The sequence below is a fragment of the Dipodomys spectabilis genome, unplaced genomic scaffold (assembly GCF_019054845.1).
Source record: "Dipodomys spectabilis isolate Male_0828 unplaced genomic scaffold, ASM1905484v1 ptg000148l, whole genome shotgun sequence".
Taxonomy (NCBI): domain Eukaryota; kingdom Metazoa; phylum Chordata; class Mammalia; order Rodentia; family Heteromyidae; genus Dipodomys; species Dipodomys spectabilis.
In genome coordinates, this window is record NW_024870825.1 from 3,625,770 (window position 1) to 3,639,795 (window position 14,026).

General features: G+C 37.4%; 1 protein-coding gene across 1 annotated transcript in view; it reads left to right on the top strand.

Moving 5' to 3' along the window:
- Positions 1-14,026, top strand: part of LOC122118339 (calcium-activated chloride channel regulator 1-like) — a 38,941-nt gene that overhangs the window by 24,448 nt on the left and 467 nt on the right. The gene's annotated exons all lie outside the window — the stretch shown is intronic.

Sequence of the window (14,026 nt, forward strand, 5' to 3'; positions counted from 1 at the left end):
GAACTACTTCAACATATCTCAGTGAAAGAGATATGGCCAGTTCAATTGATCCCTTATATGTCAGGTACCACAGCAGAGTAAACACACAAAAATTTGTGAGATAAATGAGCACATTATCAGGATTTTACCTCTACCTCCTCTTTTCTATGGCATCATTCCCTCTATACCACAGTTGAAATCCGTCACAGACACATGATTTCCCCCAAAGCCCATACTGTTTTATGTGTCGATGCTCTTACTAGGAACATCATGCTCTTTTCTTTCATTTGAGATTCTAACCTTTTGTCTCCCTCCTCTCTCTTCTAAGAACAACATGCTCTCTTAAAATCCTAATCCTCCTGCTCACCTCCATCCCACCTCCACACTCAGATAGAAAGGATGTCCCTCTTGGCATCACTTTTCATATAGTTTCCTGACTCCCAAATGCACTTGTTTACTATTTAACAGAAGTCCCTCTCCAAGTTTCCCTGCAGAATAAGTTATGCAACAAAGAACTGGACCTTGAGGAGAGAAAATAAGGAGAGAAACAAAAGCACTGAATGCTGAATATACTAACACATTCATAAAATGACACAGACTTTCCTATTCTTGTCACTTTATTCTCTAAACCCCATCAGTTACCAAGTCCAGACCATTCTTAATATCTTAAAACACCCGCAGTATGTCTGCCTCCCCAGTTCACACCCATCATTTCTAACCTGGATTCTCCATAAAACAACTCCCCAAAAAGTTCAACTATGAACTCCTGTTTGAGGTATGTCCTACCTGGAGGCTCTTGAGTACAAAGAGTAGAGTCTAATATCCAGTCTTAACTCAGTTTTTAGGACCCTAGATGGGTACTGTTTAACAACTTGTGTGCCAAAAAAAAAAAAAAAATCAGTGCTAAAAATCCAGTTCTGCTTGTGACCACTATTGACCTTATAGTCCAAGTCTTTTCTAAAATTCAATCTAGTTCTGTCCTTTTCCTCTCTAAAAATCAGTGACTCTCCTTTGCACTCTGACCATGTCTAAGTAACTGATAATCCCCTTAAAGTATTTCTTCCAGTTCAGCCCTCCAGTTTCAGGTCTCTCAATTCCTGATGCCATCTGTAGCTCCACCCTTCCTGAATGCCCCTAGTGCTCTGAATATATAACAGGAGCTTGGAGCCTGGGAGGCTCTTCTCATTCTCCATGAGGCCTCTCCTCAATTATGCCTCCATTTCCACAGCCTACACTTGTCTGGATAATGCATGCTTATTCTCACGTTTTAGTATAGGTGACACCCGACACCACTACCACCATCTCTTGCCTCCACTAAGTTACATTAATCTAACCTCATCTAACAACTAGTTCTTACTCCTGGTGCACACGAAACTCCTCACATCCTTGACATTTATTTGTCTTTGTTTATCTCTAGAGGGTAGGATTCTTAACAATCAGAAGTAATCTCCTATGTATCATGATAGCCCCAATGCCTGTCACCAGGCTCAATAAATATTTACCTTCCCAAGTACCAGCTGTAATGAATCAGTCCCACAACTGACCAGATGACCACAAAATGGGACCAGTAACAACCTGATAGTCAAAGCACAAGTAACAAGGAGGAAATACAGTATCTTTAGTCAGAAACACCTGAGTCACTCTGAAGACAAGGACCTGAATCATATCTTACTTTGCACTGATATTACAAACTTTGATCTCCTTCTCCTCTTCATTAATCCTCAAATTTAACAGCTGCTGAAGTGATAGGAAAAAACAAACAAACATTGATTTTTGGACTAGAATCCTGAATTAAGCCCTAGCAGACCAAATCTAACAGAAAGTCACATGATAAGCAAAACAAGTAAAATTCCCAACAGAACAGTTTCTCCTAAAATCCAAAATCATCAGAAGTGTAATCATGGGGTTACAGGCGTGACTTAGTTGGTAGAGTATTAATCAAAGAGCAAAAGAATCAGGTACTGCGTTTGAGTTCCACTCTCAGTCATAAAAATAAAGAGAATTGTTTTAAAATGTGTAGGCTACAGGGAAGTCTCTGCTTTTACCCTTAGGAGAAATATGACTTGAACTAACCAGCTATTGCTCAATCTCATTTTTTTAGTTTGGTATTTCCTTGATCTAGCATTACTAAACCCATTCTGTCAAACTGGGTGAAATATTCTTTTTATTGATACCAACTAGAAGGATGGATTTGTTTCCTATACCCACTAAAGAATTAAAAGGCAGAAAAATGTGTAAGGTAAACAGAGTAAATTTATTAGAAGTGGAAATAAAAGCCATAAAACAAGGCCCATCTTAGCCAAAAGCAAAGGACCTTATAAAACCAATAGCATGCAGTGGGGGGATTGGGAAGGAGGCTAAAAGGGAGAAAAATTCAGGAGAGGGTAACAAGTTAGACAAGAAATGTACTCTCTACCTATATAACAGTAACCCCTCTCTACATTACCTTGTCAATAAAATCAAAGCAAAATAAAATAAACCCCAAAAGCAAAGAAGACTAGAGGTCTGGCTCTATTTGTAGACTGCTTGCCTAGCAAACATGAAGTCCTTAGTTGAAACCCCTGTATAGCAACAATAAAAGTTGAGTATAGTATTATGAGAATTGAAATAATGCTTAAGCATGTTTAAAGAGTAGCAGAAAAATCAATGAAGATAATTACTACTTGCAAGGTCATTTATCAGTACCTTGAAGAAAGTTACAACTGTAACATCATCAGAGTATTTGACACAGGGCTAATGTTTATTACAGTATTTTTGTGAATGAGTAACTAAATAGATAAGAAAACTGAAGACAATATTATCAAATTTGGGGCTTGTTGACTGGCAGCAAATATAGTGACTTTCCAAAGTTATGAGATAAAAAGCAGCAGTAAGAAAGAAATCATAGGTGAAAAATTTATATGTTATGAAACGACACCAGAAGACCAACCAGGGCTGCAATGTATCTAGTGGCAATGGCTTGCCTAGCAAGTGCAGTGTCCTAGGTTGGATGCCAGTAGCAAAACAGAAAAGATAAAGAAACAAAAGAAAAAAGAGAGAAGTAATAAAGAGAATTCTAAGAGAGTGTCAACAAGGAAATGAAGATGCCATGACAGTCCACTGTTTTTGTTAGTTGCAAGATTATGTAATTGATAGTTCCAGAATAATCTCTACAGGAATTAACTATGACATTTAAGGATGCTTGTATCAGTGGGTGTGTTAGCTCATAAATCTCTGAATTAGTGAACCATATCCACAGGTAAGCCTTGAATATTTCCTTGTTTAGATCACATGCTTGTATTTTGCTTTTCTGAAGACAATTTAACTATATAAACCAATGGGCTGTTGCTACAATACTTGCATGCTTGTCATATTATATCTTTTCATCTAGTAAATCTTTTCATCATTCAGGAAGATGATCCAGGGAGAAATGAAGGAATCATGTCAATAAGAACCACTTAAATCCCAGTACTAGTGGCTTGTACCTGTAATCCTTGCTACTTGGGAGGCTGAGATTTTGGGTGTCTGTTGGAGGGCAGCCTGAGCAGAAAACTACCTGTGAGATTCTTACCTCCAATTAACCACTCAAAAACTGGAAGTGGAGCTGTGGCTCAAAGTGGTGGAGATCCAGCCTTGAGGAAAAGAGCTCGGGTATAGCACCCTGAGTTAAAGCTCCACAAGTGCAAGGAACGAAGGAAGGAAGGGAGGAGGGAAGAAAAAAAGGAAGGAAGATTGGAAGCAAGCAAGCAAAAAAATTGAAAAAAAGAAAAGAAAAGAAAAGGACACACATACATGTAAGACAACTTAGTTGAAGACTACATTCTAGAATATTGTGACAATATGATTTTTACAGCTTTTGTCCACTTCAATTTAAAATGACTCATCTTGAAACAAGATAGAAATTCTTTTGTCTGATACAAAATTAATGGTAATAGTCTAGAAGCCTGGCTCAAGTGTTAAATCACTTGTTTAGTAAGTGCAAGGCCATGTGTTCCTATCCTAAATCTCAACAATTCACTTTCTCTAGACTCTTCTATTGATGACTACTGTTTATCAAAGAAGCTACTTTCCAAATATTTTTCAAGCCTATACTCTCTCATCATCCTTTTCAAAAGTACTATAAATGGTATATATTTGAAAACAGACTGAGGGCTGGGGTATGGCTCAGGGGAAGTACTTATCTAGCATGCATAAGGCTCTGGAATTGATTACTAGCATTGCTAAGAAGAAAAAAAGAAAAAGGGTGGAAAAAGAGTATGCTTAAAAAAATGTAAGCTCTTTCTGCCTGGCAAAGGACATAGCTAGCAAGATCAATAGAAAGCCCTCGAATTGGGAGAAGATCTTCACTAGCCATACAGCGGACAAGGGTCTCATATCTAAAATATACTTGGAACTCAAAACATTAAATCCCCCAACAACAATTCCTCAAAGAAACAACTGCCTAATAAATAAGTAGGCTAATGACTTAAACAGAAACTTCTTTGAAGAAGAAAGAAGGATGGCCAATAGACACATGAAGAAATGCTCAACCTCCCTAGCCATAAAAGAAATGCAAATCAAAACACCATTGAGATACCACCTCACCCCAGTTAGAATGGCAAAAATCAAGAACTCTAACAACAACAGATGGTGGAGGGGATGTGGACAGAAGGGAACCTTACTTCATTGTTGGTGGGAGTGTAAACTTGTTCAACCACTTTGGAAAGCAGTATGGAGGTTCCTCAAAAGACTTCACATAGAGCTCCCCTATGACCTAGCAATCCCACTTTTGGGCATTTACCCAAATGTTCACAAACAAGACCACACTAAAGCTACCAGCACAACTTTGTTTACTGCAGCATTATTTACCATAGCTAAGATATGGAACCAACCCAGATGCCCCTCAGTAGATGAATGCATCAAGAAAATGTGGTATATATACACAATGAAATTCTATGGCTCCATCAGAAAGAATGACATTGCCCCATTTGTTAGGAAAAGGAAAGGCTTGGAAAAAATTATATTAAGTGAAGTAAGCCAGGCCCAAAGAAACATAGGTCCCATTGTTTCCCTTATTTGCAATATCTAGTATATGTCTGAGTCAAGCAGAAAAGGTCAGATAAGGTGATGTTAGGAAAATGAACCCTTAGATATGTATTTAAATGTTTTTTCCTTTCATGCATTTGTTTCTAACACATTTATAAGATTATTTCTTTGTTGCTTTGTATGTCCCTCCCCCACAGTATAATCCATGCTTTCACTATATTTGATGTCGGTATAATTTCTGGAGGAGAAGGGGAAAAACACCCTCCCCACCAAAGTTGTAAAGTTCGATTTTGACATAAGGACTTGTACATCTCATTGTTGCAATGGGTCCACTTGTATCCCTATTTAAGTGATTTGTTTTTCCCCTTTCCCTCAACAAATTATAACGACATCAAATACAGTGAAAGCAGGGCTTATACTGTGGGAGAGGGACATACAAAGCAACAAAGAAATAATCTTATAAATGTGTTAGAAACAATCCCATGAAAGAAAAAAAAATTGAATACATATCTTAGGGTTCATTTCCCTAAGATCACCTTATCTCACCTTTTCTGCTTGACTCAGGTATATACTAGATATTGCAAATAAGGGAAACCATGGGACCTATGTTTCTTTGGGCCTGGCTTACTTCACTTAATATAATTTTTTCCAAGCCTTTCCATTTCCTAACAAATGGGGCAATGTCATTATTTTTGATGGAGGCATAGAATTCCATTGTGGGTATATACCACATTTTCTTGATCCATTCATCTACTGAAGGGCATCTTAGCTATAGTAAATAATGCTGCAATAAACATAGTCATGCTGGTATCTTTAGTGTGGTCTTGTTTGTAAACATTTGGGTAAATGCCCAAAAGTGGGATTACTGGGTCATAGGGGCGCTCTATGTGGAGTCTTTTGAGGAACCTCCATACTGCTTTCCAAAGTGTTTGAACAAGTTTACACTCCCACCAACAATGTAGTAAGGTTCCCTTCTGTCCACATCCCCTCCAGCATCTGTTGTTTAATTAGAGTTCTTGATTTTAGCCATTCTAACTGGAGTGAGATGGTATCTCAATGTTGTTTTGATTTGCATTTCTTTTATAGTTGGCTTTCTACTGATCTTGCTAGCTATGTCCTTTGCCATGCAGAAGTTCTGCAATTCCATGCAATCCCATTTGTCCAATCTTTCTTTGCTTTGTTGTGTCTGGGTCTCTATTAAGAAAATTTCGGCCTGTGCCAAGGAGGCCTAAGATTTCTCCTATTCCGTCTTGTAATGTTTTCAGAGTGTCTGCTTTGAATGAGTACATTTTTTTTTAAAAACACTGTTACCCCTTTCCTTATTTTCCCCTGCTTATAACTTCTCACTTCGATTCCCACCCTCCCAGTTGTGAAGTTCATTTCCAACATAGTGCCTAGTGACTACATTGTTGCATTAGTTCTTCCTTTGTCCTGCTGTTTCTATGATTCCCTTTCCCTTCCACAAATTAGATAAGCAACATCCCTGGCCAGAAAAGAAATGCAACTCAAAACCACACTGAGATTCCCCCTTACCCCAGTCAGAATGTCCTGAGATTCAATACCAAAGGTTTCCTTTTTGGAAAGTATAAGCTCTCCATTCCTCAATCTCCCAAAGAATGACCTGCTCCCAAAACCTTCCGGAATCCCTTCACCATAAATTGTTACCTAAGTTTGGCTCTCTACTGATGAGATTTTAACTTTCCTATCAAATTGTTCTTGCCCTATCTTGTGTTGTTGGGTTTTTCTTCTTTTTTTCAACAATTCTAATCTACAGAAGTGATTTTAATTTCTCCATCAGTAATGTTATATGTAATCATCCTGTATTTGCTCAAGAGTAGAGCATTGGATGGGGCACCTAAATGCTTTCATATTTTTTTCATATAAAAGAAACAAGGAAAAGCATCTATTTTAATATGCATTTTTATCATCTTTAAATAATTGTACAAAGGAGTTTCCATTCAGCAAAGCAGTTTATGGACACAATGCATATTGATCAGTGTCAGCCTCCTTTCAATGTTCTCACCCTTCCCTCTCAACAGGCCACCTTCCCTCACTTTGCACAAGTTTGGAGGATTTGTTTTGACCCTTGTGACTGTATTCTCCCCCATCCTCTCTTCATTCATCTACCCACCCTTCCATTGAGCCCATCTTACCCCTTTCAAATACAGGTTTCCTGCTTGAACTGTGAGTTAGACTTTCTAAGGAATTACACAGTTTGAGTTTTCTCCAATCTCAGTAAGCATTCATTGTGAGTCTCATATGCACCAGCATTTACAAGTATTTTCCCCATGTTCTTGTATTTAAACTGCCCAACAGTCCTTCTAGTTTTTATTTCATTTCATAGTTAAAGAAGCTAAGATTGAGAAAGATTAAACTCAGAAAAAAAATTCTCCCTCCAAGAAAGGAAACAAGCTACTATGCATATGAATTATAACAAAAGCAAGACTGGATGTGGGGGCTCACACCAATAATGATAGCGACACAGGACTGCAGTCCAAGCCTGGGTGGAATGAAATTGAAAGACTCTCTCTGAAAGATAGCTAAAGTAAAAAGGACTGGGAGGATGAGTCAAGCAGTAGTTTACCTAGCAGCACAAGGCTCCCAAGTACTAGTAATGAAATAGTAAATTACAAGAGCAATGCAGATGTTAGGCACAAACAAGTTCAAAGGAAATATATACTACTTTTCATGTGGATGGCTTAGTACATTTTTACAGATGAGGCTGCTCTTAGGCTGGAGCTGCAAGGGCACAGCAAGAAAAAATGAAAGAGCATTCCAAAAAGCCTATGGTTTCAGTGTGCCAGACAGTTCTACCTCTAGTCTTAAGCATACAGGGGGACTTGCCATAAAACATTGGGAGATTGTATTTACATGATGACAAAATAAAAGAATTAAAACAGAAATTTTAATTATCAAAGTGAATAACAAGCTTGTATTGATTTTATACATATAATGCTTACCACTAACGTATAATATTAAGACCTTGTATGAAAACCTTGTAGATCTGATCCATAGATTTAGAGCTACTATAAGTACAAATTATTCTAAGAGCAAAACTAAAGAAAAAGCCTAAAGAATGAACTACATAACTCTTCCCAAAAATAATCCCCTTAGTATTAAGTGACCAAAGCAAGAAAGAGTAGGGTTTATATTTTTCTAACTTTTGAACCAGCTCACAATGCCATTGTACAACAAGTTCAAGCTAAGGACCATTTGTGTTCAATCAAAAAAAATTTAAAAGAATGAAAGGAAACTTATCTGAAGCATATTAATTTCCTAAGTTATGAATAAACTTAAGCACTCGGTGTTATTTAACTGAAAAAAAAAACAAGTACTAATCACAGAAGGTAAATCTTTTCCTACTGAACCTCAGCTGTAACCCCTCAATACATCACCTTCACAATAAACTAAAATTAAAAATAAAATCAAGCCCTTAATTCACTACCACTTCTTGCCTCTCCCTGAAGAGCTTTTCTGTAAGGAGATCCTGAGGTCACATTTGATAGTAACAAGGATAACCACTCACTACTATGAGCTTGACTATCTATACAGAGTATGCTAAGGATGTTTAGCATAATCCCTGCTGCTAGTTCATAACTACAACTTTTTTTTTTTTTTTGGTCCACTCGTGGGTCCTGAACTTTGGGCCTGGGCACTGTCCCTCAGTTCTTCAGCTCAAGGCTAGTGCTCTACCACTTGAGCCACAGCGCCACTCGACACTTTTTTCTTTTTGCTTATGTGGTGCTGAGGAATCGAACCCAGGGCCTCAGGCATGCAAGGCAAGCTCTCTACCACTGAGCCACCTTCCCAGCCCCCTCAAAACTACATCTTTAGAATGAATAAGGAAGTTCAACTACACATTTTAGTGTATTTTACCATGTCAAGTTTATGCAAATAGTTTGGTCTTGATTCAAGTGCCTAAACTAATAGGCAGATATATAAATACCCTCCTTGCATTTCTGTCTGTAGCCTGGGCAGAAATGATGTTCAGTCTGAGGGGCATTCTATGCCTAGCTCTGCATCTCTTGGCAGAGGTAAAATGCTCAATGGTAAAGTTACCTGACAATGCATATGAAGGCATTGTCATTTCAATTAACCCCTATGTAACAGAAGATGAAAAACTCATTCAGAACATTAAGGTAAGAGAAAACTTTTAACTCAAATATTTTTATTTTTATAACTATATCCACATATAAAATACTCAGACCATTACAACTTCCTAAATTTGTTTGGACAGTATTCATCATTTGTGTTAAACTGATCCAAACTGCCAGTATTCAATCTGTTTTGTTTTATGATTTAATTATGCATTATTAGTAATCATTCCTTTATTGAATAATTAAAAGGCCAAACTCTTAATATTTTTTCCACTAGTTAAGCTAATAGAAAGAAAGCTTTTCTCAGGGACTTTAATTAGTATCTATGTTTAAGCCTCAGAGTTTGTCAGTACAATAGAAACTATTTTAATTTTAGCATATAGTCAAGAGCAAGGATTTTTACTCTTATCCTAGAAATGAAAGAAACAAAATGGTTTGTGCAGTCATATAGTAAGTGCCAAACATGGAATTGAAGCCAATTAGACATATGCATTATGCCTGTCATCTTCATCAGGCTGAGATATGAGGACCAGAGTCCAAAGCAAGCCAGACCAGGAAATTACATGAGACTCTTTTTTTTCTTTCTTTCTTTCTTTTTTATTTTTGTCAGTTGTGGGGCTTGATCTCTGGGCCTGGGTGCTGTCCCTCACCTCTTCAGCTCAAGGTGAGCATTCTATCACTTGAGTTACCGTGCCACTTCTGGTTTTCTAGTGGTTTATTGGAGATAAGAGTCTCATGGTCTTTCCTGCCCGGGCTGGCTTTGAACCACAATCCTCAGATCTCAGCCTCCTGAGTAGTTAGGATTACAGGCGTGAGCCACCAGCACCTGGTTCCATGAGACCCTTATCGATAATTAACCACCAGAAAACCACAAGTGGCACTGTGTCTCAAAATGGTAGAGCATAAGCCTTGAGAAGAGCTCAGGAATAGCACCCAGGCCCAGAATTCCCCAATCCCAACAGACAAAAACAAACAAACAAATACTGGAAGTGTAGTTCAGGGGCAGAGCACCAGCCTAACAAGTTTGTGTCCCTCAGTACAAGCCCACACATTGTCAAAATTAATAACAAATTGGTTTTACGTGTTTCCTTTTACTGATGTAACAGTTGGAAAGCAAAGCCTTGAATGTCACAGGGAAGACATGGGCCAATGGCACAGTGTCTGTGGACAGCACCACTGGAAATGACACATTGTTTGTTGTTACCTGGACAATGCAAAAACCACTAATTATTCTCCAAGATCCCAAAGGAAAAGAATATGATACCTCAGATTTCAAAGAACATAAGCAAAATAGTCGAACTTCCCATCTTCGAATACCGGGCATTGCAGAGGTAATTCTATTCTTTCATTTTCACTTTGTTTTTATTAATTACTACTTTATAAATATGATTTTGTCTTGTGTATTGTCAATATTAAAATTAAAACAGCTCATCTGCCATAAAAATGAATGGAATATGTAATAATTCACATTCATGTTATTTACTACTTTGTAAAATCAGCTTTCCAATAGCTATTAGAGCTGGGTGGTGTAGTTTGGAAAAAGAAAGTTATCTAGTATAGATGAAAACAATTTCTATCCTCAAAATTATACACACTTATATATATACATATAAATTACATGCATACAACAACATATATATGTACATGTATATGTATACTTGCACATATATGCATATACATATATATGTACATATGTATGTATATATATATATATATATATATATATATATATATAAGCTCTTTGTATTTTTAAATCAGTTTATATCCCAAGGAGAGAGAGAGTTTGTTGCTCATTCTTAGGCGCTGCCCCTGAGCTCTTTTTTGCCCAAGACTGGCACTGTTCTACTTGGTCCATGGTATCAATCCTCTCTTTCTTTCTGATACAATCAGAAATTAAAATTTATTATAGCTATTCCTGCCCTGGCTGGCTTCAAACTGCAATCCTCACATCTCAGTCTCCGCAGGAGCTAGGATTACGGGTCTGAACCACTTCCACTGGGAGGAAAGAGTAATATTAATAAGGCTTTGAAGGAAGTTTTGTTTTTTCTTTTTTTTTCCAGAGAGGTACTTGGACTTACGGACTTTTAAATAATCAAGCCCAACCTCAATTACTATCAGTCACAATGATCACTGGAGCAAGAAATCCTTCCATACTTCCAGCAATGGGAGCTGCTTACAGGAGTCAAAATACAGCACAATACATAAACCTTGGAATTTGTCATGCCAAAGTCTGGGAAGAGGATGTATTTATGTTTGATGTCGAAGTAATAATCATTGTAGAGATTGCAGATGGACTCTGGAACAATGGTGCAGGTAACTGGCATCTGCTTCAAATTACATTGGACTTAAAACATCTCGTAGAGGATCCTATGATGAAGTCATAAGATATATATGCTTGTACTACATATTTCAAAGTTATAATGTTTATAACTGTTTTACTGACTCTGACAAAGTAAAATAAAACACTATTATCTTTCAAACTCTAGAAAAATTTTATTTTTCTCATGGAATAGATGAATACAATCCTACTCCAGTATTCTAAGTGTTAGTGTTTCAACTATAATTTCCCCAACCAAATATATTTTCATTATGATAAGTTTCTTTTATAAAATAATAGCAGCTAATATCAGTTGAATACATGCAATCACAGTTAGACTGTTTTCAATATCGAAAGATTAGCATGTAGCTAAGCCAAGGTTGGAATGGAGTCTAATTCTAGTGTTCATATGTGCTGTGCTATCTCCTAAACTGCTGATATCATTACTGTTCCAGGGAGAAACAGTCGCCATTTGTATTTACTGGGTAACTATTACATTTGAACCTAAAGATGCTGATACTGTCAAAAATGATGGTATCTACCCCAGATATTTTATAGAATACAATGGAAGTGGTAGATAGAGTTTAAAAGTTCTTGTCCAGGCAAGAAATCACACTGCCAGATAGATTTTTAGATGTTGTAAATGGTAAGTAGCATTAAAATTGAAATGAGTCACATGTTTTTGTACATTGCATGTGGCAAACATGGAAAATTTTATGTACTATGGAAGAGTCAAGTATATAATTATGTATTCAACTTCTCTGTTTCCAAATTATATTCATACTATTGGGTTGAGTATAAAATAGGTTGTCACATGTTTTGTTAACATCTACACTGGTTCATTTCAATTACAATGAAAAATTTTGGACGGATCATCTGGTGTGAGGCCAGAACTATAGAAGATGCTTGCTACAAAGATGAATGAAAGATAATCCTTGTACCAGGCTCATGTCTCACACTAGTCATAATATTTGGGTTAAGCTAGGGGAGGAAGGAGAGGAAGGGGAAAGGATAGAGCAGGGAAAGGGGGAAGAAGACTTCCCTCAGTGGAACACAAGGTTTATGTGCAGAATGGTAGAGTATGCCACCAAGGCTATGTATAGAGAAACTACATGTTAATCTTAACTTAGCCAGGCCAGGTGCTGATGGATGACTACTATAATCCTAGATGCTCAAGAGGCAGAGATCTAGGATAGGGACTGATCTGAAGCCAGCACAGTCAGGAATGTCTCTAAGACATTCATAAAAGCTCATAAAACACATAAAAGCTGGAGGTGGTGCTGTGGCTCAAGTGGTAGTACCTTCAGCAAAAAGAAGCTCAGGTCCAGAGTTCAAGCCACAAGACTGGCAAAAAATCAAAATAAAAAAAAACAGTCCAAAAGTTACTTAACTTGTTTTTAAAAAATAGTGTCATCGTTTCACAAAACATAAAAAATTGTCTTCATCTCAAAGAAGGGCATTCGATGTCCTAACATTCAATTTCTAAACATGAAAAGCTTTTTTGTTTAGTTTTCATTTCTGTTGCTATATTAGGGATAAGGATTGTCTTAAGCATACGAGGCAAGCACTCTACCAATTGAGTCTGCCCTTTTGGATTTGGTTAATTTTTAGACAGTCTTAAACTTCTTGCTTGGACTGGCAGAAGACTACAATTCTGCTACCTGTACCTTTTGCATAATATGGATCGCAGGTATGTTCTACCATGTTTGTTAAGATGGGAGTCTTTATGCCCCAGCTGGTCTTGAGCAAAGATTCTTCTGATCTTCCCTTCCCAAGTAGCTGGGATTACAGATGGAAGCCACCATACTTAGCTTCAGGATATTTTTTTTCATAGTGGATGCCAGCTCCGGGCCTTGAATCTAGAGATTCAGCACTGTTTGAGCTTCTTTGATCAAGGCTTGTACCCTATCCCTAGAGCCACAGCTCAACTTCTAGCTTCTGCTGGTTAGTAGAGATAAGTCTCATAGACTTTCCTGCCTGAGCTTCAAACCAACATGCTCAGCTCTTAGCCTCATGGGTAGCTAGGAAACAACCATGAGCCACTGGTATCTCTAGAATATACTTACATGTCCATATCTCTGGTAGAGTTTTAAAAGCAGTCGGGATGAGCCATTTATGTAGACATCCTTCTTTCTTTCTTAACTATTCATAGTTGTAGCTAACATTTCAAACATTCATTCTTAATGTATTTAATTGTGTAACTACTTCATGTATTACTGTTTATAATTCTCACCAGTGGAGTAGTAGATACTCAATAAATATTTGATAGAGCTGAATGACTTAATCTATGTTTTCCAGGTTTGATAAGCTTCAGATGAGAAAGTTGAGGTAAAACGTTCTATTACTTAGAAAACCAGTAATGGAGATCACCAGTCAAGGTCTGCCCTAGGTCCTGAGCTTAGTACAAACTCCAGCTTTTGGGTCTCCTCCCACTCCTCTGTTCCTTCATCATATCACTTCTTCCCCTCTCATATTACTTTCTTTCACCTTCACAAGAAAGCACACTTGAGCATTCCTGTGCTCCCTGTTCCAAATCAAAAAGCTCATTCAGCTCTGTATAAATTAAATTCTGGCAGGGAGGGAGGTTCAATGCTTCATGACAGTGAATGAAAATTTTCTGTGATCATAT